Consider the following 22,310-nt stretch of genomic DNA (forward strand, 5'->3'; position numbering starts at 1 on the left):
TTAAGAATGTGAATGAAAGACTGCTTTGATAACAAATATGTCAGTTTTATATCAACAATAAGTATACTGTTACCAAAATACAATAGTCCAAATGGTGATTCTCTGGGTATCCTTTCAAGATTCCCAAATAACTGGGTTCCATCTTTGGAGTCACACTTTCCAATATAATCACACTTGGATGCAATCAAATATTTTTAAAGGTCCTAAGAAGGATGAAATGCAATATGGCATTGGAGGCGTTTACTGTAGAAAAAATGTCAGAGGAAGATGTGAACCGCCTTCCCTCCTTGAAGGGACAACATAGAGGCCACTCTGAGAGCTAGGCCAGGGGAGTGATTCCACACCCAAGGGCTGAAGCTCTATCCACTGTGTGGTGCCCTTGAGAGCTACCAAATTTGCCGTCACCAATGACTCCTGCACACAGCGTTCTGAAATCACAACAGCCGGAAACCATGCCCGCTTCACCTCACACTCCCCCGGTGGTTCTAGCGGCCAGCACCCCTGCTTGAGGAAGCAGAGAGGAATAGGTCAGGGCACCCCGCAGCAGATAAGGCCTTTGTAACTGTTGGGATGGGCGTCCCACTGGCTGACAGATTTATGGAGGGTTCATTTCCTCTGTTTGTCTCCAAGCTCAGCTGTGTACTTTGGGTCTGCAAAGGCCCTCCTTGCCCTGTGATCACATCCAGATGGATTTCAAAGAGAGGAAATGGTCTCAGTGAAGTGACAATTCGCAGAATTCCCGCTGATTAATGTTTTTCCTTATTGTTTCCACCAAAGGCAATAGGTACCTATTTATTTCAGGGCAATAAATTCCATCTTGTCATCTCAAGATAAAGGTTTACATTTACTTTACACTTAATGATTTCTGCAACACCTACACTGTGCAGCTCCTTTTACTGGAGTGCAAACGAGCGTGGGATTTGATGGTGTTATCCAGCTATACCCACCCTCTCCCGCAACACACGCTGCTTTCTGAAGACCGTGTCTGGTCTGTTAGTTTTCTGATTCACAAAAGGGGGTCCTCCTGTGCTCAACTCGCTCTGTCTCCACAGCTATTTTGCATATTTCCTCTGTTTAGTCCTTCTTCTTCCTCCTTCCTGTGGCCCTGGGGAGTAAACTCAGTGCCTCAGTCCACCAACACTCACCTGGAGCCTGCCCGTTTCTGTGTTTTCACTTAGAAGCAGGATCTCACTAAGCTGCTTCAGTGGCCCAGAATGTACCTTGAAGCCCCTGTGGGTCGTGAACTTTTATATTCCTGTCTCATCCCCTGCATAATTGCTATTTTCTCTCGCTCTCTCCGTCGCTCTTTCTCTGTCTCCCTCTCTCATCTCGGATTATGGAGATGGAAAAGGGCAGCCGCCTGTGTTCCCTCATCTCCTCATAGCGCCCCATGGACATGCCTGTCTCTGGACCCAATGCTCCTCCTCTTCTTTTTCCATGGAAGAGGTAGCCTCTTGTAAAGTCAGTCTTTACTGTCAACTTGACTAGATTTTCAGATCACCTAGCAGACGTGTCTATTGGTGTCTCCCGGGTGGTCTCACTGAGGAGTGAAGGCCCACCCAAGGTTCGGGGCCCAGAACTGAACAAAATGGCCAAATTGAGACGGGGCCAGCATCCGTCTCTCTCAGCTTGCTGACTGTATGTATGATGGGACAGCTGCCACATGCTTCCCAACACGGTGGACCGAATCTCCTCATGCCAGGAGGTCAGATACATGCTCCACACACGGGCTCTTTGTTAGACACCAGTCGTGCCGTATGTTTTCTGGATTCTTCAGCACTCCACTTGATCCCAGCAAGACTACTCTCGCCGAACACATTAAAGCAACATCCAAACTGCTTCATTTTAAGGTCGCTTTTTAAACCTTGAGGTGTGACTCTTGGTAACGCGCTCAGTCCTAAGCCTGATCCGCAGCACTGCCGCTGGGCCACGTTCCCACCCCCATTTATTGCTCAGTAACACTTGATTCGGCTTTGCATTTCTTTAAAAGTTCTATTTCTTTAATTTTATGCATGCGTTTTGCCTCTGTAAGTGTTCACTGTGTGTGTGCAGTGCACACAGAGGCCAGGGGAGCTCTTGGATCACCTAGAACTGGAATTACAGGGGACTTTGAGTTTCTATGTGGGTGCTAGAATCAAACTGGGTCTCCTCTCCTAACTGCAGAGCCACCTCCCCAGCCTATTCCCCATTTTGTGTTTTAATCACACCATATTTTGTAAATTTCAGCTTCTTGCATTCAAATTAATTTATTCACACCATCAACTAGACTCATCAAGCATCCAGAATTTAGAGAGATCAAAATGGACGTTAAACATCCACGCTCACCTCCCTCCTGTCCCTGCAGGGCGCTTCAGAGACTCTTGCTTTCCCATTGTCCACTCTGCAAACCGGAGCTCGCTTTGCTCATCCGCCTCGCTCCCCAGCCCACGTCAGCAGGCCTAGCGTTGTCCTTGTCCATCTCATGTTTAGGCAGCTCTGTTGGTGAGACTTCCTAGCTGTGTTACCATCTTTCTACCCCTTCTTTCACAGTGGTTCTGGAGCTTCGGGTGCCAGGGCTGCATTGTAGATATATCTGTTGTCCCCGCCCACTCTTCTCTGAAATATCACTTCCTACAGTTTTAGTTTCCTGTCCTTAATTGCAGCCCCCCCCAAAATATTAGAGAAATTCTAGAAAAAAACAATGCCTAAATGTTTAATTATAATCCAATAACAGTGTGATGAATTTTTGTCCTGCTCTTTCATGTCCAGGCAAGAGTTGTCCCTTTGTCCGGTGTATCCATACCATAGACACCACCTTCCCTTTATCACCATGGAGCCATCTAAGTGTTATGAGTCTGTAAGGACAAATAAGACCAGGAGTGTTAGGAGACAATATTAAATGATATGAGTTTATAAAAATAAGCCCAGAAATGTTAGACGCAATATTAGGTGTCACACACAAAATGAAACTAAAAAGCATGAAGCAATGTGTGCAGTGGTGATAAGAGTTTGAGCTGGTGAACAAGTGTGACGTAACTATATGATAAGCAGACATGTGTGCTAATCTAAAAAGAAAAAAAAGTAATATAGCCACAGACAGTATAAAAACTTGAGGCTCACGACTAGGAGACATTCTCAAAATGACTTGCTAGGCATGCTGTCAGAGCGGTCATAGAGAATCCAACGAACCAGCAACTTCACAGCTGAGACCGTCCAAGAGCCAGAGAACTAGCTCTTGCCTGCGGATCAAGACTTGCTGATCCAGAGGCCTACGTCGAGAGCCACGGACCATTATCAGGTCGTATACACCAATGCCTCAGTAAGATAGGATAGAAGACCTTGCCTAGGACACATAGGAACCCTTGCTGAATGTGTGATGTGATTGATTGACCAGGATTGTTATAGGTTTAATGTTTACTTATATCTGCCATAAGAATAATTAGAGATTTAAATGATTGTTATAGTTTTGATGTTTGCCCATACCTGCTAACAACTGGAGATTTGACTATTGGCATAATAAACTTGTTCCTAGAACAAACACTGTGGTCATCCTGAGTATTTACTTGCAGACCTCTAAGTAAGGGCAGAATGCCCGCTCAGGAAAGGCTCGCGACACTAAGTGATGGGATCCGTTGTCATGGTATCACAATGACTGTGTTACATAGTAACCTAACACTCCATCATGGCGCCTACCTCATCCACTTGACTCTGCCTCCTCATGGAGGTGCTGTCCTGTCCCACATTAGCAAACAGGGACGGGTGAATCAGATACGAGATGGACACAGTCACGTCACTTTTATGACAGCACAGTGTTATTGTTCCTACTTTGTTGTTAGTCTCTCTCTGTGCCTAATTTAAAAATTGTGTTTCACTGCAAGAGTATGTACGGAAGGAAGACACTGCTGTTCAGCTCTGTCCACGTTTGTAAATGTTTGTCCACGTTGTTTGTCCATGTTGTTTGTCCACGGCTCCAGGATCCACTGGGACCTGTGAATGGGTTTCCTGGGGGAACAGCGAGCTCTGTGTGGCCTCATCTCTGCTTTTTCCGGGATCCCTCCTACACAGCTAGGATAATCTTGTATACACGCTGCTGGGCACAGGCTGGAAGGTGCCTGTTACACCTGTGCAGATGTCCAGGCAGTGTAACACAGACTTTGGGGTTCAAGTTGAGGTGGAAAACTTGTGAGCGAGGGCTGTCACTCAAGTCTGCCTCCTCAGACACTTACTGTTCACACTCTGGGGATGTAGAAGACACCAAGGAGAAGGTAGTCGCCCACTATGCAAATGCTGCTGGTGTACTAGGTAACATGAAAATGGAACTGGGGAAGCATGAACCCCTGAAGGTGATAGGGGACCTCAACAAGAGCCATTTTGATGCCTTGGTGTGGGCAGAGGCAAAAGGTTCAGGAGAGAACAGGGGAAAACTAAAGACTACAAACACGTATATGTAGATCTTTCCAGGAGATGTCCTGGGCACTGTGTTCCCAACAGAATGCAAACCAGGAGCAGCATGGCCCGGTCAGCCCAGGAGCATTGGCAGCCATTTGTGGCGGTGTTCTGATGCTTCTGTATTCCTCATGAGCAAGGTTGTGGGCATAGAAGGCCTGGCTTTGCCTTTGGGCGGGGGAGAGGAAGACAGTGTGACGTGATGTATTGCATCTGACTGCCATGCTCAGCTCAACTCTGCAGCTCTGAACAGAGATGGTGATGCTCAGTGTGGCTTCACCAAATCCTCCTGTGAGACTGGTCAGGGCTGCAGCTGTGGAGAGGGGCACTGGCTTTCGCCACGGTTGGAGTTGCCCATACAGAGACAGAGAGCGAAGGGTACGGCTGTGGTGCTGGACTCCACTCTCACAGGAGTAGAAGGGAAAGGCAGACACGGTGCGATGTGTGGTCAGTCGGCGGGATGATGGGGATTGAGAGCAGAATTAGAACGCAGAGGTGCACATGTCAGGCATAATGTTGGAGCATAACAGACTCCTGGGCATGGTAGCACACGCCTTTGATCCCAGCACTCAGGAAGCAGAGGCAGGCGGATCTCTATGAGTTTGAGGTTAGCCTGGTCTACAGAGTGAGTTCCAGGACAGCCTGGGCTACAGAATGAAACCCTGTCTTAAAAAAAAAAGAAAAAGGACAAGACTATGATAGTGACAATGGCCATTCCTCTACAAGAGGCACAAGTGAGACACCAATGGCTCTCAGACTTCGCATGCATCTGAGTGCTTGAACTGTGTGTCGAAAGACAGGCTTCTGGGCCTCACCAGTCAGTTTCTGCTAAGCTGGGCAGAGGTCAACAATTCACACCAGTGTCCTGGTGCTGCTGTTGGCAGTTCATACCAGAGTCCTGACACTGCTGTTGGCACTTCACACCAGAGTCCTGGTGCTGCTGTTGGCAGTTCACACCAGTGTCCTGGTGCTGCTGTTGGCAGTTCACACCAGTGTCCTGGTGCTGCTGTTGGCAGTTCACACCAGTGTCCTGGTGCTGCTGTTGGCAGTTCACACCAGTGTCCTGGTGCTGCTGTTGATGCCCAGAACACTCTGCTTTTGTTCTTGGAGACTGAGCCTTGCTCTGCAACCCTGGCTGTTCTCAAACTCACTATATAAGGCCAGGTAGGCCTTGAACCTGTGGCAAGCTTTTTTTAAAAATTACATGTATTGATTTGTACGTATGTGGGGTGTATTATGTGTCAGTGTAGGCATGCAGAGGTCAGAGGACAACCTGTGGGAGTTGGGTCTCCCCTTCCAGCATGTGATCCCAGGACTCAGGTGATCAGGTGTGGTGTTATATACACCTTTACCCCTTCTAAATCTCACGGACCTGGTGGCAGTCTTCTTGACTCTGCCTCTCCAGAGCTGGGATTAATGGTTTGTGTCACAGCAGCCAATTAGAAACCATTTTGAAAATGGGTGGTGCTGGCACACGCCTTTAATCCCAGCACTCGGGAGGCAGAGGCAGGTGGATCCCTGAGTTCGAGGCCAGCCTAGTCTACATAGTGAGTTCCAGGACTGCTTCCTGGAGAGACTCGAGGAGATTGATGGAGAATAAATAACAGCAGTATCTGCTGAGTCAGCAGAAAAGATCTGCTGAGTCGGCAGAAAAGATGCCCCACCCACTCAGGGTCAGGCGTGCTTTTATTATCTGCATCTCTTCCCGTTGCTGTGGGAAGACAGTCTTACTAAAACAACTGTAGGAGAAAGGGTGTATTTCTGCTGACAGTTCCCCGTTACAGCCCACCACATGGGCAATTCAGCCACAGGTGCTGAAGGGAGCCGATCCCATCACATCCACAAGCGGAAACAGCTATGGGCACAGGCATGCTGGTCAGCTCAGCTGGCTTCCTCCACTCTCATATGGCCCCGGGTCCCTGCTCAGGGAATGGTGCCTCTCACAATCAAACAGTCTTCCCACATGAAATCACACAGCCAGGACAGTCCCTCTCACACAGTTTCAACCTTAAGTTGGCCAGTTCCTCATAGGTGTCCCTGATGGCTTGTCTCCCGGGAGCCCAGTTCATTGACAATGCTAACCACTGCAGTAGGACAGACGTGACGAGGAGATGTAGACCCCTGGACTGCCTAAAACAAGTCTGATTTTCACGAAGCTGCATCCCTGGGGAGCCTACAGTCCTAACCACCGCAATAAGACAGAAGTGCAGAGGAGACAGTAGGGCCCTGGACTGCCTAAAGCAAGTCTGATTTTCACAAGGTTCCATCTCTCTGGAGGTAGGAAGGAGCTGAGTTGAGTTCTTTCCAGGTGGAAATTTCATCGATTATGACATTTTAAGCAAACCATTCAGGTGAGCACTGAGTCCTTTGGGGTAAGATGTTTGATCTTTAAGGTGGCACCTGGCAGGGCATGGCTCCATTGACCCTTTTGACTGACACCTGCCAGTGGTGACTTGACATCTAGTGACTTCTGCAGACTGAGCTGAGCCTGGGGGCTGTTCCCATGGACTTGAAAGAGCCTGGCCTGCTCTGGTCTCTTGGAATTTCTCCCCATCCTCTACTTGGTTCCTGGCCTAGCAGGCGATGAAGTCACTGTGCCATTCATTGCTAATGGAGATCTGCTCACAGGCAGCAGCTGTAGCCACCTTGGTCTCTGCCATGGCTTTCCTGTTCTTACCCTTGTCACCAGTCCTCTGTTCCCACTTAGACAACAAAGGAGAGGACTCACCAGGCAACAGGTCTATGCCTCTTATACTAGGCCGCCCCATTCCCTTTCCACTGTCTCTCAAGCATGGGATTGTTGGACAGGTTACCTCCTCTACATACGCTAAGACCCTAACTGGAAGCAAAGCCTCCAAGCTCCCCCCAGATCAGCTTCAGTGCTCACAAGGGGTAGGCAGAGACTCGAGCTGCTTCCCTTGCCTCCTGTTCAACCTGGTCCATACTGTGCTCTATGTCAAGTTGCACAATCCTGCATCCTGGGGTGGGAAGTCCTTCTGTATATGTGTTGCTTTTATTGATTAGTGAATGAAGCTGCTTTGGCCAACAGCAGAGCAGAACAGAGCAAGGCAGGAATTCCAAGCAGAGATAGAGGAGAAAGTAGGCAGAGTCAAGGAGATGCCATGTAGCTACCAAAGGAGTAAGATGCCCACTGGAGTCTGTCAGAACCTTGCTGATAGGCCACAACTTCGTGGTGATGCACAGATTAATAGAGAAGTGTTGATTTGAGATGTAAGAGTTAGCTAGAAATGTGCATAAGCTAACAAGCCAAGCAGTGTTGTGTAACATGAGGGCCAGCTTATTGGGGTTTCTGTCCCGCCCGGTACCCCACAGCCGACAAGTCCCAAAGAAAATCACACAGAGATCTCCATAAGTTATAAAACTGATTGGCCCATTAGCTCAGGCTACTTATTAGCTCTTGTAGCTTATATTAACCCATTATTCTTATTTATGTTAGCCGCATGGCTTGGTACCTTTCTCAGCAGGGCAGGTCACATCTTGCTTTGATGGTCTGGGATGGAGTGGAGGAATGGGCTTCCTCCTTTCTAGAATTCTCCTATTCTCATTGCCCAACCTCTACTTCCTGTCTGGTTGACCCACCTATACTTCCTGCCTGGCCAATCAGTGTTTATTTAAAACATGATTCACAGAATACCGACAATTCTCCTGTACCAGTGTTGTAATTAATACAGTTTCCTGTGTGATTATTTGGGTCCTGGGTGGCTGGGGAATGATCAAGCAGCTTCCACCTTTAGCATCCAGTCCATGTTGAAATCTCTCAAACTGTGTCTTACAATCCATGTCACAGGGATGGAGAGATGGCGCAGCAGGTCAAAGTGCATACTGCCATTACAGAGGACCCATGTTCAGTTCCCAGCACCCACATCATACTGTTCACAACCACCTTGAGTCTCCAGTACAACACTGTTCCTGAGGAGACATGAGAAACATCTACTCACCCAGGATAGGGTACCAGTCCAAGGTAACAACACCACTAAGGCATTGGTGAACCTATGAGTCCACTGGGGTCCCATATAGTAAGGGTAAGGAGTCACAGGGCAGATGTGGCTCAAAGACAGCTGCATCACCAAAGCCCACCCCAACATGGGTGACAGCTCCCAAAACCTGGAGGGCACTGCACAGCCTGCAGGCAGATAACAGCTGGAGAGGGTTTTCCAGGCAGCTCAGTTGGTGTGAGCCTCTTCCAGGCAGCAGGCAGCGGGACTGGTCTAAGAGTATCTCTCAGGAGTTCTTTCTGCTCGTACACACTTGGGGGAGTGAATCTGGTCAGTTTCAGGAACTTCTGGAAGGTTCTGAGTTGCTTGTTTTCTAAGCTTAAGGAACTTCTCTGCAGGATACTGATGTGGGATTTCCCTCTGTGTGCTGTGATTACCATTAATAAATAAAGAACTTCTTTGAACCTACAGCAGAGCAGGGCAGGGCAGAGCAGAGCTAGGCAAGGAGGACTGGTCTGAATGCTGGGAGAAACAAGGGTGGAGTCAGAGAGAAGCCTGCTGGAGACAGACACTGGAAACATTACCGGGTAAGCCACAGCCACATGGCAATACACTGATTAATAAAAATTGGTTAAATTAATATGTAAGAGTTAGCCAATAAGAAGCTAGAGCTAATGGGTCAAGCAGTGTTTTAATTAATATGGTCTGTGTGATTATTTTGGGTCTAAGTGACTGGGAACAAACAAGCAGCCCTCCTCTTACAGGATACAATGTTTCACTTTCCTGTAGAGCATTCTGTGTCTTAACAAGTTTCCCACTAAGATGGAAGGTTTTATCTAGAGCAGACTGTGACACAAGGGGATCTGATACCCTCTTTTGGACTCTGCAGACACATGCACAAACCACACACACACACACACACACACACACACACACACACACACACACATTGAAAAAGAAACAGCCTTTCAAAAATGAGAGTTCATGTTGCATTAATTAGTTGATTGTTTCCTTTCTTATTGGTCATCTTAGTCCATTTCCATTGTGATTAGAACACCTGAGACTAGGTAACCCTTAAAGAAAATGAGGGCTGTTAAGTTGCGGTTCTAGAGGCACAAAGCCAAGGTTGGGTGGTGGGCAGAGAGAAACTCTGTTGCTTCAGGCAAGTGGGAGAACAAGAGGTATGGTGGGAGCACAAGCAGGCACGGTGGGAGCACGAGAAGATATGAGGGGAGCACGAGCAGGCACGGTGGGAGCACGAGCAGGCACGGTGCAAATTAGGGAATGAAAGAGATCAGGTGTTCATCACTACTCTTAGAGATAATGAATCCATGCCTGTGGGAACTGCACGAGGGTGGGATCTCCACGACCACTTCAACGAGTCTTCACATTGGAGCACTGCTGTGCTGGGTATGAAACTACAAAGCAAGTTCACCAGGGACAAACCATGTGCAGACTGCAGTGTTGGTGTGAGGACAAATGTTACAGCCACGATGGCTGAGACTCCAGGAAACATGGCGTTTTGCAGTCTGGTGAGATGGCTCCATGTGTGAAGGTATTCACATATTTATAAGAACTTGTGTTTATTTCTAGTTAATGTAGGAGGGCCCAGCCCACTGTGGGTGGCCCCTTTGCTAGGCCGGCCATCTGGTGTTACAGGAAGCTGAATGAGCATGTGCAAGTGAGAGAGGGAGTGATGTCGTGGTCTGTATTCCTCCCAGGTCTCTGGCTCAGTTCTGGGGTGAGCCCCCCTTTGACTACTCCACAGGATGGACTGTGCTCTGGCTCAGTTCTGGGGTGAGCCCCCCCTTGACTACTCCACAGGATGGACTGTGCTCTGGAAGAGTAAGCCAAAGTAACTCTTTCCTCCCATGATGCTCTTGGTTATGGTGTTTTCCACAACCACTTAGAGCAAATGTGGAAAGTGAGAACAGACTGCCCCAAGGTCTCTGTGGACCTTCATGTGTGTATCGTGGCATGTGCCTACCCACACATGTAATGCAAGCAACACATAATAAACAGCGACCTTTCTGCATGTCTACTATAGCACAATCTTATACCTCTCCCTTCTGCCTCGAGACTATGTTAATAATATATTATTTAGAGAGAAGGGTTTGTTTCTACACAGTTCAGAGAGGATTTCAATTTTTCTTTGACAAATATATTACCTCTATAAATATACACAAATAGCAAACACTAAAAAGATTCACTGGGGTGATGGGAACACATACTCTGTAAGAATGATGGTGTGTCATTTTTCTATGATGTGTCATTATTTCCTGTTGTAATATGATAATATGATGTGTGTGTGTGTGTGTGTGTGTGTGTGTGTGTGTGTGTGTGTTTGGGTACTTTTTTTTAATTTTAATTTTTTAGATTTCTTTTTTATATTTATTTTTTAAAAAAGAAAACAAAATATCTTTTTTTATTATACATACCAATCCAAGTTCCCACTTCCTCCCCTTCCTCCCAACCCCTCCACACCCTCCCATCCCACCCCATCCAATCCTCAGACAGGGTAAGGCACATTGCTTTGGGGAAGGTTCAAGGTCCTCCCTACTATATCTAGGTTAAGCCAGGTATCCATCCAAAGAGAACAGATTCCCAAAATGTCAGTACATGCAGTAGGGATAAATCCTGGGGCCACTGGCAGTGGCCCCACAGTCTGTCCTAGCCATGCATCTGTCAACCACAATCAGAGGGACTAGTTTGGTCATATGCTTTTTCTTTCCCAGGAAGGCTGGAGTTGGTGAGCTCCTATTAGCTCAGGTAAACTGTTTCAGTGGGTGTCCCCATCATGGTCTTGACCTCTTTGCTCATATTCTCATTCCTCCCACTCTTCAACTGGACTTTGGGAGCTCAGTCCAGTGCTCTGCTGTTGGTCTCTGCCTCAGTTTCCATCAGTTGCTGGTTGAAGGTTCTATGGTGATATTTAAGATACTCATCAGTCTGACTACAGGGCAAGTTAAGATCAGGTCCCCTCTCCTCTATTGCTTAGGGTATTAGCTGGTATCACCCTTGTAGATCCCTGGAAGTTTCTCTAGAGCCAGGTTTCTACTAACCCTATAATGGCTCCCTCAATCAAGATATCTCTTTCCTTGCTCTCATCTCTGTCCTTTCCTCATCTGGACTATCCTATTTCCTCAAGTTCTCCTCACCCCTCCTCTCTTCTCCCTCCACCCCCATGCTCCCAATTTTGTCAGGCAATCTTGTCTGTCTCCAATTTCTAGGTGGATCTATATATGTTTTTCTTTGGGTTCACCTTATTACTTAGCTTCTCTAGGATCATGAACTATAGGCTCAATATCCTTTGTCTATAGCTAGTATCCACTTATGAGTGAGTACATACCATATTCATCTTTTTGGGTTTGGGGTGAGGATAGTATTTTCTAATTCCATCCATTTGCATGCAAAATTCAAGATATCATTGTGTGTGTGTGTGTTTTTTAACCACTGAGTAGTACTCTAATGTATAAATTGCCACATTTTCTTTATTCATTCTTTAGTTGAGAGGCAGCTAGGTTGTGATGGAGGAGGGTCATCTGTCTATGTAGTACTTTCATTGGTTAATAAAGAAACTGCCTTGGCCTTTGATAGGACAGAAAATTAGGTAGGCGGAGTAAACAGAACAGAATGCTGGGAAGAGGGCAATGAGGCAGACGCCATGGAACCAGCTACCAGGTCAGACATGCTGAATCTTTCCCGGTAAGCCACCACCTCGTGGTGCTACACAGATTATTAGAAATGAGTTAATCAAGATGTGAGAGTTAGCTAGTAACTAACTCTCTAGAGATAATGGGCCAGGCAGTGTTTAAAAGAATACAGTTTCCGTGTAATTATTTTGGGTAAAGCTAGCCGGGAGCTGGGCGGTGGGAATGCGGCCCACCGCTCATTCTACAAGGTTGTTTCCAGGTTTTGGATATTACAAATAATGCTGCTATGAACATAGTTGAACAAATGCCTTTGTAGTATGATTGCGCATCTTTTAGGTATATGCTCAAGAGTGGTATTGCTGGATCCTGAGGTAGGTTGATTCCTAACTTTCTGAGAAACCGCCATACTGATTTCCAAAGTGGTTGTACAAGTTTGCATTCCCGCCAGCAATGGAGCAGTGTTCCCCTTACTTCACATCCTCTCCAGCATAAGCTATCATTGGTGTTTTTGATCTTAGCCATTCTGACAGTGTAAGATGGTATCTCAGAATTGGTTTGATTTACATTTCCCTGATGGCTAAGTGTAACATAAAGGGGCCTGCTTGTGGGGTTTCTGTCCTGCCTGGTACCCCACGGCAGCCCCAAAGAAAATCACACAGAGGTCTCCATAAGTGATAAAACTGATTGGCTCAGGCTTCTTATCAGCTATTATGACTTATATTAACCAATTATTCTGATCTATTTTTACCATATGGCTCAGTACTTTTTTCAGCTGGCCAGGTCACATGTTGCTTCTTCGGTGATCTGGATTGGACTACAGAGGGAGCTTCCTGTTTCCCAGAATACTCCTGTTTTCATCGCCCCACTTCTACTTCCTGTCTGGTTGACCCACCTATACTTCCTGCCTGGCCAATCAACGTTTATTTAAAACATGATTCACAGAATACAGACAATTCTCCAGCATCAGCTAAGGATGTTGAATATTTCCTTAAGTATCTTTTAGCCATTTAAGATTCTTCTGTTGGGAATTTTCTGTTTAGTTCTGTACCTCATTTTTAATTGGATTATTTAGAATTTTGATGTCTAATTTCTTAAGTTCTTTATATATTTTGGAGATTAGTCCTTTGTCTGATGTGGGGCTGGTGAAGATAATTTCCCATTCAGTAGGCTGTTTTTTTTGTCTTATTGACTGTGTCCTTTGCTTTATAGAAGCTTCTCAGTTTCAAGAGGTCCCATTTATTTATTGTTACTCTCAGTGCCTGTGCTACTGGGGTTATATTTAGGAAGTGGTCTCCTGTGCCCATGCATTGAAGGCTACTTCCTACTTTCTCTTCTGTCAGGTTCAGTGTGGTCGAATTTATATTGAGGTTTTTATTCCATTTGGATTTGAGTTTTGGCATGAGGATAGATATGGATCTATTTCCATTCTTCTACATGTTGATATCCAGTTATGCCAGAAACATTTGTTGAAGATACTTTCTTTTTTTTATTGTGTAATTGATGATCAAACCAAGTGATGAACAGAAACTTGAAAGAAATCCCACAATAGCTCAGAAATGAGAAATAGTTATTTATTTAGGGGTAAACTCACAAATCAGAATTTTCTGCTTGAACAGTGGACAGAGATCGTATCCCACAACCCAATAATCCGAACGAGCAGCCGGGGAAAAGAGGAAGGAAAAAAGGGGTGGACACAGACTCTGCATCCGTGTTTATAGTATAAGAGGCTACGCCCCAGTAGGCAGGTAACCACAAGCTATAAGCCTTTCTACAGGATATAATTTTAGCTTCTTTGTAAAAAATCAGGTGTTTATAGGTGTGTGGATTAATATCTGGGTCATTACTGTAGCTCTATAACAGAGCTTGAAGTTAGGGATGGTGATGTCTCCCGAAGTTTCTTTATTTTACAGGATTGTTTTGGCTATCCTGGGTTTTTTGTTTTTCCATATGAAGTTAATTATTATTCTTTCAAGGTTTGTGAAGAATTGTGTTGGAATTTTGATGGGGATAGCATTGAATCTATAGATTGCTTTTGGTAGGATTGCCATTTTTTACTATGTTGATCCTACCAATCCAAGAGAATGGGAGATCTTTCCATTTTCTTGTATCTTCTTCAACTTCTTTCTTCAAAGACTTAAAGTTCTAACAAAATCAAAAATGAAAAGGGAGACATAACAACAGACAGAGAATCATTAGGTCATACTACAAAAACCTGTACTCCACAAAATTGGAAAACATAAAAGAAATGGACATTTTTCTAGATAGATACCATATACAAAAACTAAATCAAGAACAGGTGAGCAATTTAAATAGACCTATAAACTGCAAGGAAATAGAAGCTGTCATCAAAAACCTCCCAACCAAAAAAAGCCCAGGGCCTTATGGTTTTAGTGCAGAATTCTACCAGAACTTCCAAGAAGAACTAATACCTATAATCCTCAATGTGTTCCACATAATAGAAACAGAAGGGACATTGACAGACTCTTTTATGAGGCTGCAGCTACCCTGATACCAAAACCACACAGAGACTCAACCAAGAAAGAGAATTACAGACCAATCTCACTCATGAACATGGATGCAAAAATACTCAATTAAATACTGGCAAGCCGAATCAAAGATTACATCAAAATAATCATCCACCATGATCAAGTTGGCTTCATCCCAGAGATGCAGAGCTAGTTCAACATATGAAAATCTGTCAATGTAATCCATCATATAAATAAACTGAAAGAAAAAAACCAAACGATCATTTCATTAGATGCTTAAAAAGCATTTGACAAAGTTCAACCCCCCTTCATGACAAAGGTCTTGGAGAGATCAGGAATACAAGGAACATATCTAAATATAATAAAAGCAATATACAGCAAGCTGGCAGCCAACATCAAATTAAACGGAGAGAAACTCAAAGCAATTCCACTAAAATCAGGAACAAGACAAGGCTGTCTACTCCCTCCACACCTCTTTAACATAGTTCTTGAAGTTTTAGCAATAGCAATAAGACAACAAATGGAGGTCAAGGGCATTCAGATTGGAAACGAAGAAGTCAAACTTTTGTTATTTGCAGATTATATGTTAGTATATAAGTGACTCTTATATACCAAAAAACTCTACCAGGGAACTCCTACAGCTGATAAATACCTTCAGTGATGTGGCAGGATACAAGATCAACTAAAAGAAAATCAGTAGCCCTCCTATATACAAATGATAAAGAAGCTGAGAGGGAAATCAGAGATATATCGCCTTTCATAATAGCCACAGATAACATAAAATATCTTTGAGTAACACTAACCAAAGAACTGAAAGACTATTTGACAAGAACTTGTAATATTATGTTTTTGTATGTCATCTGAAATTAGGCAGAGTTATTACAAACAGAATTTATGTAGCTCTTCTGATGGGAATGTGGTCCAAAGACCCTGAAACTGTGGATATCACAGAACCCAATGCTAACTGTGTCGTGCTTTCTTATGCACATACACCCATGGCACAGTTTAGGTTATAGACTAGGCAGAGTAAGAGATTATCTAACGATAAAATAAGAACACTTTACAGCATGTTGCGATAGACAGACCTGTTTATCATTTCCAGACACTGATGACCTTTGGTCCTGCCCCAGACAAAATCTCCGTTGGAGGAAGATTACTATGCTCAGCTGTGGATTGACATCTGGTGCAATGGTGAGAGGAGAGGGTGGGGAGGGGAGGGTTTCTACATGAGTCACCTCATTTAAATGATTCTTTGTTGTTTTTTCTATTTGACAAAAATGGAAAAAAATGATACTCATCTAGGTGTGGAGATGTTCTCCAGTTTGGGAGTGTTCCATTTGCAAAATCGATAGGAAAATTGGGCCCAAAACAAAACAACAGAACAGAAATATAAACAGAGAGCACAAAGCTTACACTCAAGAGTGCGGCTGTTTCAGTAGATCCTGAATCACCCAGAGAGAGGATCCCATTTGTTCAACTCATTTGCATTTTGGTAAACATTAAGAAAAATATCTACATGATTATTATAGGTTTTACTTTCTTCATGTATGAAATAATTTAAAAATATTGGTTGGAAATTATGTATAGATATAAACACCATATTATTGCTATGATGTGGACATTCTACTGAGTGAGTCCACTCTCCCTCCCTTCCTTCTCTCCCTCTCTCCCTCCCTTCTTCCTTCCTTCCTTCCTTCCTTCCTTCCTTCCTTCCTTCCTTCCCTCCCTTCCTTATTCCTTCCTTCCCTCCCTCCCTCTCTGCCTCCCTCCCTCCCTCCCTTCTTCTTTCCTTCCCTCCTTCCGTCCCTCCTTCCTTTCTTCCTTCCTTCCTTTCTGGAGTGAGCCCTTCCTTAAACAGAATTGAGTTATATGAAGTTCACGATCATCTTTCATTTCTCCCAGAAACAGCCCCTCTTCCCAGACTGCATCTGCAGCGTGAACTGCCAAGGGAGCTGATGCAGAAGACACTTCAAGTTCATGTGGAGTGGTCAAGTGGTACAGGAAGTAAGACTCGGAAAACCTGTCATTGTGAGCGGATGCTAACACTGTGGAGTATCTGCCAAATTTATAAAATTTCTCACTGTTTTGTCTAGTGGCCTCCTTTAGATTTACATAATATGTAACAATGTAGCCTTCAGAATTGTACCAAACAGAGAATAATGATTTCTGCTAATAAAAGTCTAATTTAAGAAAGTTCTGAAGGTGGTGGCACACACCTTTAATCCCAGCACTTGGGAGGCAGAGGCAGGGGAATCTCTGAGTTCAAGGCCAACCTGGTCTGTGTAGAGGTTCCAGGACAGCCAGGGCTAAACAGAGAAACTCTGCCTCAAACACACACACACACACACGCACACACACACACACACACACGCACACACACTCCTTTGTTAGCTCAAAGAAAAGATGAGCTCTGGAATGTGAGTGTTCTCAGTGTGCAACTGCCGTCTGTTAGATGCCGTCAGTTAACACCGGGAGACCGAGAACAAGCGGTGTGGTGTAATTTTATGTTTTGAGAACTGTCACTGTAGAATAAACTCTGGGTTCAGTCACACAATCACCTACTGTTATCTACCCTGTTTTCGGGCAACTCTGTCAGTGTTCCCCTCTCTTTCTTCATGCCAACTACTGACACGTGGTTCTCTGAATATAAAATAATTCTGAAAATCCGAAACACTCACAGGTGAGGAGTCACAGAGCTGTTCTTGGCGGCCGTCTTAAGAGCGGTACTTAATATTCACACGGAGAGAATTAAGTCTCTATCTCTGAAGACGTTGTGAGGTACTGGAACAACCTCGCTGAAAATTACCATCTCTCCAGTAAGGGCTGGGAAGGTGGTTCCGTGGTTAGAGCACTGGCTGCTTCTGCAGAAGATGTGGATTTAGCTTCCAGAATCCACATGGCAGCTCACAAGCACCTGTAACTCCAGTTCAGGGAATCCATTTTCTGGCCTTTGTGTGTACTTACACACACACACACACACACACACACACACACACACACACACTTGAACACACATACACACATCCTTGAAAAAGGAAGAAAGAAATGTGTGATATTTTGATTGTGTTCTGTTTTGATTGTGCTCTCAAAACTGTCAATAAAATTTGCTTTGTATCAGAGGGCAGAGCTAGCAACTAGTTGGCTAATGTCAACCATAGAGATTTTGGAGGACTGAGGACAGATAGAGAGACAGGAAGTAGCAGGACAGGTCTTAGAGAGAGGGTGGCCTTTTTTAAATGAGGAAAAAGAAAGAGGAGGTCACTGGTCACTTCTCGGCTTCTCTGATCATTCAGGTTCTTACCCTGATATCTGACTCCTGAGTTTTTATTGATAAAGAATAATTAGATAAGCTCATTGAAGAAAGACTGTCATGAACACCTGTAAGTGACAGTATGTGAAGCCTGTTAGTTTGATGATTATGGTCATTTCCTGCTCTGCATTCTTATTGTCCAGATTAATGTCTATTGTCCTTAAAAAACTGGAGGCTTAACCAGCTGTGCCTTTCAGTGGCAACTGTTTAAAATGTGAATGAAACCAAAATACAAAATGGAAAATTTAAACATTCTCTTCCTTTCTCTTTCTTTTTCTCCCTTTCTTTATTTCTTTGTTTCCTTCCTTCTCCCTCTCTCCCTTGCTCCCTCCTTCTTTCCTTTCTTTCTTTCCTCTTCTTATTTGAGACAGGGTCTGATAATAGTTGAACTGTTTTCCAATTATGTAGCATTTGGCCTTGAACTCATGATCCTTCTATTCCCACTCCACATATACCAAGTGGTGGCATTATTGTTTCTATAGCTTTAAATATTTCATAATTTTGTCTGTTTTAGAGTTCATAAAGCATATTTATTAAGGATACATAGCAAAAATAATAACAATTATAAAAATTTACCCATACAGGAAGAAAACAGTAAGTGTTCATTTGACTTGGGGATAAATAGTGGAAACAAATAATAGATATATTATAGTTCTGTAAGTAAAATATTGTTCACAGAAATGCTGAACATTATTAGTAAGTTTTTGAATTTCTTTAGCATTTTAACTTTTTTTTTTTAGTGGGAAAATATCTGACACTCCTGAATTATAAAACAACCTCATCTATGCGACCTTCCTATTGCTTGATGGTCTACATACTTAATAGATATCTTTAAATATAAGTGTTGTAGTTTGGATGTGGCTTGCTCACTAGAGACCCATGTACTTCCTCTCCAGTGTGGTGATGCTGGTAGGGACTTGGAGAGGTGGAGCCTAGTGGGAGGTGGAGCCTAGTTGGAGGTGGAGCCTAGTGGGAAGTGGCGCCTAGTTGGAGGTGGAGCCTAGTGGGAGGTGGAGCCTAGTGGGAGGTGGGGCCTAGTGGAACGTGGTGCCTAGTGGGAGGTGGAGCCTAGTGGGAGGTGGAGCCTAGCGGGAGGTAGAGCCTAGTGGGAGGTGGAGCCTAGTGGGAGGTGGAGCCTAGTAGGAGGTGGAGTCTAGTAGAAGGTGGAGCCTAGTGGGAGTGGAGCCTAGTAGGAGGTGGAGCCTAGTGGGAGGTGGAGCCTAGTGGAAGGTGGTACTTAGTGGGAGGTGGAGCCTAGTAGGAGGTGGTGCCTAGTAGGAGGTGGAGCCTAGTGGGAGGTGGAGCCTCATTGGAGGCGGACCCTAGTGGGAGGTGGTTTCTAGTGGAAGGTGGTGCCTAGTGGTAGGTGAAGCCCAGCGGGAGGTGGCACCTAGCAGGAGGTGGTACCTAACAGGATGTGGTCCTAGTGGGAGGTGGAGCCTAGTGGGAGGTGGTCTCTAGTTGGGGGTGGTACCTAGTGGGAGGTAGAGCCCAGCTGGAGGTGGAGCCCAGCAGAAGGTGGTACCCAGTGGTAGGTGGTTGACTCACCAGGGCTGAGTTAGTCACTGTGAGTGCGTTGTCCAGCCATGGGCTTCCTTTGCGCTTAGCCTTATTTGCATTGTTCCTCCTTTTCTTTCTGAGTCCCCCCACGCTGTGATGCAGCCAAACTTGCCCTCCTGAGTAGCCACATAGATGGAGCCTCAGATCTTGAACCTCTGGCTTCAAAACTGAGCTAACTAGGAATCTCTTTATTACAAAACACTCAGGCCATGCGTTTTGTCAGCAACAAACAGTGGAATGGACATTAAGTTTGTTCATACGTGTGCTTTCGAGGGCAGGGATCATTATACGTACAGCAAAGAGAGGAATACGAGAAATCCAGGGGCTTAATTTTTCCTGCGAAGCCGAAAGAGTCGAATTTAGAGTTTAGCATTTTGTTTTAGTAACGAGGAGGTTTGCCTCCTCTCACTGGCGCAGCTCCTCCTTCAGTGGCTCTATGCCTGTCTTACATGTCCTAATGCAATTCTAATGCATATACGGCAGTTTACAAACATTCATTCTGCACCTGAGTTCTGATTATGGAAATCAGTCTTCATGTAAGATGGATTGACATTACCTTAGCCATGCCTCACACAATGGTAACTTCCTTTTTCTCAATGCTCTATTGTGCATGGCTTCCAAAACTGTTTTTCCTAGGTGTTAGGTAGGCCAAACTCCTTGTAAGTACATATAACTTCATCTTCACTCTCATATAAATGTCCCTCAGGGTGCTTGGCACATCCAAGATGCTCAGTAAATATTTGCCGAGTGCGTACAGTGACCACAGTACATCCCATTTCTTCAGTCAGCTGCAGCTTAAAACATTGAACCACTCCCATTTCTTTGCTTTACCAGAGAACCGTTGGAGAGATGAGGCTATCTTTAGTTTTGTTTCCAGGGCAAGAGCTCATTGGCTACAAATTGATTTAGTTGTGGCTGAAAAAGAGAAACAAATAAGCTAAGAGTAACGCCAGGGAGGTTCTGCGTGGTGGTTGTTTTTCTTGTCAGGAGACAGAGTAAGGAGCAAAGACTACAGAGTAACGAGCAAAGATAACTTAAGGGGGTTTTGTTTGGCTCATGGTTTTCAGGCTTACAATCCATCATGGCAGTAAAAGCTTGCCAGAGATTCTGATGTCTATGTCAAGTCTATGTCTTGATGAACCAGAAATCAGAGAGGAGCTAGGACACCAGCAAGGTTATAAACTGCAAGGCTGGTCCCCAGATGCCCTCTTCCATAGCTAGACCCCACTTCATCCCTGAAGCACGAGCTGCTGCAGACTAAATGTTCAAACACATGGGATGGGGGGCATCTCACATCCAAACTGTGACATCTAGTTGGGTGTAAGGAGCCTCAGGACGTCGCCATTATGGCACTGGCGGTCCTGCAGCTTGGAGGTAAACAAATCCTTTTGAAGTTGCCGCTCACCCTTGGTCTGTATTTGCATAACTGAGCCTTGTTCCCTAGCCCGAAGCCCCCCACCCCAGCTTCAGCAGAATGGTATTCACCAATCAGGACAGTTTCCGAGCCTCTCCACCCTAGAAAAGCAGCTGCCTCTGGGTTTTTCCGCTATTTCTCGTCCCACACTATCCCTTCAACCGAGAGGCTCCAATAAAGTTGTGATTTGGGAAGAATTCTCGATTTCGTGGTCGTTCTTGCTTGCTGGTCAAGGAGCGCGCCACAGTTGGGGTCTGGGGAGAGAGAAAGCTGCACTCCCATCATTTGGAAGGAAGAAATGAGTGGCTATCAGAAGCGCAAGTGTGACTGATCAGAGCCACACTGATGGAATCACGAGGGAGGGAGGCACAGTTTGGTGGAACACGTGGCAAGCAGCGGCGAGGGCTAGAGTGTCAGTCAACTCTGAGACATAGCTTCCCGTTTTCCCATATTTTGCCTAAGAATAGATTGAATAGAGTACAGCAAAGGGGAAAAACTTAGCTCAATGTTGTTAGAAGAATATACTAATACCTTAAAACCAAATAATTTTAAACTGTGAGCATACCATGTAAACTTTATGTAGGTTGGTAATATGGCTGCCGAAAAACCAACATGGTGGGTCTTTACACAAATATGTGTTTGCCTATATGTGGGGGGCATGGTAAATATAAACGGTTCTTTTGTTTTTATAAACATGACAGGGATACCTTTTCATTAGCTTAAAATTTTGTTGCATTTCTTTATTTGCATGCGCATGCTATGGTATGCGTGTAGAGGTCAGAGGACAGCTTGTGGGAGTCAGTTCTCTCTTTCCATGCGGGTCCTGGGGATTGAACTCAGGTCACTGTTGATGAAAGCAGCTTGAGCCATCTTACTGGCCCCTCAATGATTCTATGCATCAGAAGTAAGAGGAAATTATAGAATGTTGTATAAATTATAGAAGCTTAGGAGGTTGTGTGGTTGGGTTGGAATGTTACCATGGTAGGATCTGGACGCACCAAGGATTCCAAGTTGTGGACATCTGTGTAGGAGTTTCCACACCAGGTTAATGGAGACGGAAGACTCATCTTAAACCTGGGCAGCACCATTCCACAGACTGGTAGTCCCAGCCGCATAAAGAGAAGAGGGAAAGCGGAGAAGGAGAATTCACACCGCTCTGCTTAAAGACTAGCTGCTTCTCCACCATGCACCCCGCTGTGCATCCCGCCGCCGTCCACCCCGTAGCCGTGCACCCCGTCGCAGTGTGCCCCGTCATTGTGCGCCCCCCGTCACCATACACCCCGTCGCCGTGCACCCCGTCATCGTGCGCCCCGTCACCGTGCACCCGTCACCGTGCACAGTGCCGCCGTGCCTTCTCCACCACTGCACCCTTCAACCTGGAACCACACTAGATCCTTCCTTCCTCAAATTACATTTATCAGGTGTTTTGTCGTAGCAACAAGACGACTGACTGATAGAGAGGCACCAGTAAGCGTCATGAAGCATGGTGGCTTGCAGTAGGAGCAG

The 22,310-nt window shown here is 45.2% G+C and overlaps 1 long non-coding RNA gene across 2 annotated transcripts; it reads left to right on the top strand.

Annotated features, from left to right (window-relative positions):
* Positions 1 to 2,774: 2,774 nt before the first annotated feature.
* Positions 2,775 to 16,717, top strand: LOC125399228 (uncharacterized). Of its 2 annotated transcripts, XR_015737392.1 has the most exons (4): positions 2,775 to 3,277; positions 13,651 to 13,779; positions 15,623 to 15,711; positions 16,423 to 16,717. It is a non-coding gene; the product is annotated as an uncharacterized LOC125399228 (long non-coding RNA). The 2 variants fall into 2 exon arrangements; XR_015737393.1 differs by lacking the exon at positions 13,651 to 13,779.
* Positions 16,718 to 22,310: the final 5,593 nt, after the last annotated feature.

Source organism: Myodes glareolus, chromosome 3 (genome assembly GCF_982192425.1).
Source record: "Myodes glareolus chromosome 3, mMyoGla1.1, whole genome shotgun sequence".
In the NCBI taxonomy this organism is placed as follows: domain Eukaryota; kingdom Metazoa; phylum Chordata; class Mammalia; order Rodentia; family Cricetidae; genus Myodes; species Myodes glareolus.